The sequence below is a fragment of the Aegilops tauschii genome, chromosome 7, assembly GCF_002575655.3.
Source record: "Aegilops tauschii subsp. strangulata cultivar AL8/78 chromosome 7, Aet v6.0, whole genome shotgun sequence".
NCBI lineage: Eukaryota > Viridiplantae > Streptophyta > Magnoliopsida > Poales > Poaceae > Aegilops > Aegilops tauschii.
Genome location: NC_053041.3, coordinates 623861398 through 623865423, shown reverse-complemented (window position 1 = coordinate 623865423; position 4026 = coordinate 623861398). Strand labels below are relative to the sequence as shown.

At 42.9% G+C, this 4026-nt stretch overlaps 1 long non-coding RNA gene across 1 annotated transcript; it reads left to right on the top strand.

The window, feature by feature from the left end:
* Nucleotides 1-2805: 2805 nt before the first annotated feature.
* LOC120969713 (uncharacterized) lies at nucleotides 2806-3763 on the top strand. The gene is made up of 2 exons (XR_005764065.2): nucleotides 2806-3114; nucleotides 3362-3763. It is a non-coding gene; the product is annotated as an uncharacterized lncRNA (long non-coding RNA).
* Nucleotides 3764-4026: the final 263 nt, after the last annotated feature.

Here is a 4026-nt window from a genome sequence, read left to right as displayed (position 1 = left end):
AAAAAAGCGTGGTGGGACTATTTATTGATAAACGAACGTCTTTCTTGCATAGTTATGAGCTTAGCTAATTTGGCAGCCTTGTCTAGTTGTTACAGGCTGATCTTGAGATCTATCCAGCATGAAAGCACAATATTTTTCATTTTCATATATCCTAGAAAGCCCAAACAATTGCTGGCTGCCCACAAGAAAACGTCTGATTAGAAGGCCACTTGCTTGGCTGATGGGCCAATACCGGTTGAGCGAGGGCACGGCCCCAAGCAGCGATACAAACCATCCTAAAAAAAGCAGTGATACGAACCACCTCGACGGCTTAGACAGACTAATCATCGTACAAATGAATTTTTGAAGGACTAACGGCGTACGGACGAAAATTTTACTACATACGGATAAAGATTTTGGAGGAAGAAACGCTTCTTCCTTTGTTATTAATAATAAAAAAAAGTAGGTATAGGTACATAGCAAACATGCCCGTTCTTTGTAACAGGAGAAAACAAAGTTGAAATTACTAAATTTGAATGACCAAATATAAAAATCCCTCACATCCAAGTTCTATTGCACCGGCAAAATCAAGTTGAAAAGTTAGATGCTTTCATATTGTTGAATAGTCCTTGCAAGCTCTAATTTTACATCTTTTACCAATAATCTCTACTATTTTAGAACTCACATTAAAAAAATCTGACTTAATCAGTTGATTAACCTTTTATAGCAAAACAAATTCTACCCACGAAACAACAATAAAATAAAGATGAAAAGTTTATCACACTTCCAAACAATACGGTAAATATTGTTGTCACTCGGCAATAAAATAGCAAGAAACACTGCAGAGCAATTGGCTACCACCTCCATGACATCTTTTCCTAGTAGCCCACAACAGCGGAGCTGATTAACCAGATAGTCGAGGTCGTACTTCCTATGCTTGGCTAGCACTTTAATCATGACCAGCTGCATGCACAGGATGTGTGTCACACGGCGTTGCTTCACGGCCTTCATAAGCGAGTCCATGACGAACACATACATGAAATTAATGATGTTATACTACTACAGCCAGCGGAAGGTGATGATGAAAAGGCCAAAGATATGGAACATGGACAAAAAAACAGAGGAACACATTAGGCTCATCCTCGCACTGTTCCTGGTGTGACGTTACCGTCGTCGGCCGACAATGATGCTGTGGTGCGTCAGAAAAACACAACGTCGGCCGCCTGGCTCGCCGTTATTTTGCCCGCCGCCGCTGCTGTTGCTTTGGGCTGATCCACAGTACACACATGAAAGCTGGCTGTATAGCCATCCATATGTGAGCGAACTATATCGGTAGAAACCCAAGTCCCCAACACATTGAGTACATCCAGCGTGAGTGAGCGAAGAAGACGATGTCGAAATTTGTGCTCTCCAAAAAGCTTGCTTGATGTTCCGTTCCAGATCAATCTAATGCTGGCCGGTGCGCTCGCTCATGCACAGTAAAAGCAGCAAGGCTAATGGATTCCTCCTCCGACATGCATGTACAGCTACCTAACCTGATCGACTTGCTCGATTCTGGTGGCAAAGAATGGGAGTTTGAGATGTGGGCATGCCTAGCGGCATAGCGTGGCCCCAGGCCGTTGACTGCCGCGCCGAGCGCTTTCATCTTTGTTGCTTTTGTACCTGCTGTCCTCATCTTCACCGTCGCTCTTGCCGAACGCAAGGCACGAACTTGTGCGATGCTGTGGCATGGCTCCGGGCGACCACCTGTGCCTGAGCGCCGAGCAGGGAAGGCGGCATGGACTCGTTGCCGTAATATTCTTGCTAGAAGAACAAACCGAAAGCTGCAGCTCGTCCTAGGTATTTTAGAATTCAATCGCGAACTACCTTGATGGACTACAAACCTTGGACGACGTCGAACGACCAGGATAGATCCTCCCATTGTGGTACGCGCACTCACGAAGACGTCGGGGTGACCTTGGCACCGCCTCTGGACGGGTTACCAGACAAGACCGCCCTCTGTAGGAAATCGTCGACCTCGAGGAGATGGCATAACTTGCCGAACACGGCTGGCCGGCAGCGCCAGACGGCGGGTGACGGTCTTCAGCCAGTACATGAGCCATGTCGTGCACGAATGCTGGATGTCGCTGGTGGCCAAGCACGAAGACGCGCGTGTAGATGGAGGCGATCCAAATCAAGGGTTCTCGGCAGCAGGAGGAACTGCAGATGGCTCATGAGGAGACCAGTCGAGAGGTTTGACCAATTGGGCCTGCTGCTGCCATCGTGAAGCAGAATATTTATGTGCAATGATGCAACTAACAAACGGTTAATTGACATATGTAGATGGAATACATACGATGTATACCAAAACAAAACGGACTGTGACTAAAAACAAAAACATATCGGGAGGAGTCGTGCGTGGTCAGGACTGAGAGGAATCGTGCGTTCCTTGTTAGTGTAGAATTTTTCTCCTTTTAAATCTCAGCCGTCAATCTTCGTGATTAGCATAAAATCAATGGATATAAAGAGGTGACCTATGAAGAACTATGAAAGCCTCCGTCCTTTATTAGCGAAAATGATGGGTGCAGCAATGTGGGCCTTAATTTCTTTAGTGTATTGTAAGCATGGCCATGGATATGCGATTGTTTAATGTCCACTGTATAGATGTACAGTTTGGATTTCCTTTGCATTTGAAGTAGTTCGTAAGTGTATCTTCTGCGTGGATATGGTTTCCGTATGGAGCAATGTTAGGTTATTAAATGTGTAATTACATTTAGAAATTAAATGTGCATTTCCGAGCATCTCTTGGGTAGTCTTTTAAACTTTGGTCCATCAATGTGCCCCAAAATTAGCAGCCTGAGATTTAATGTTCATTACCAACTTTCATTTACTTAGAAAATTATAAATGATAACTAATTGGCTCCATTAAATAAATTCCTGACAAATATTTTGTTACGCCTCTATATATAAGAATGAACGATGTGGCTAGCAATCGCCAGCTAATTCTTGGATGAACAAACACATATTGGGCCTCCAAAAGCACTGATTGTTTAAAGTAATTCAAGTCTATGTGCATGGAGAAGTACACGGAACGTGTGCACCTACTAGTGCCACTCTCGATACTTCTTCTCGTTTGCTTTGTTGATCATGTTCAATGTAAGTAACACGATATATGATGAAAATTTGTTTCCGTATACTCACATTGTTTAGTTTTGTATTTATCATGAGTTATGTCTAACATGTATATTGAAAAATGGCTATGCTATTAGCAAAATTGCCATTTGTTCGTTGTTGTTTCATTTTCCTGTTCTTGTTTGTTGATTAAATAAACATTTATGGAATAGTTCTATATATAGCTGCACCCATAATATATATGTTGCTCTAATTTGTTTATATTCTCTAGGTGGGAGTATCGAAGACATAGGTAACAGGAAGATCAGTCTACCATATGGATTGTGCGGACCACCTAGAATAATTCCAAAATGCAATGATGGCTATCGTTGGTGTTGTTTCGCGGATCCCAGATACTATTGCTATCGCACGCCTGAAGAATGTGATAAGGAATGCCGCAAACATTCTTCACTAAACATTGTGGCGGCCGCGCCCGCCTCCTCCACCCTCCCACCAAACTGAAATATTTGTTCACTAAAAATAAAAAAGAGTAGCGTATATCTTGTTCTTTACAGTTGGAGTTACATGTTGAGACTCATATTAATCAGAAAACAAAACTATATAGTCATTAATCTTTAGGGCACCGCTGCAACCTATGTTCAAGATATAAATAAACTACTTCTCATGAGGATTATTAGCATGTCAATCTTCACAACTTCAATCTCTCGTGTATCTTTAGTCCCTCTCAAAACCCTCTTTCCATCTTAATTAAGGCTGTGTTACTATCATGTTCTTTAACATTTTGCACCGCACTGTGACACTCCCTCTCACGCTAAAGCTGCCAGCTCTCATGAGACCAACAATTTTGCCAGACTTTCTCGTGTATCTTTATCAATTTTGTGAAGGACTGCCAACAACCGATTCTTGGTCCATCCTCTAGGGCCGGCACTGGCCAGA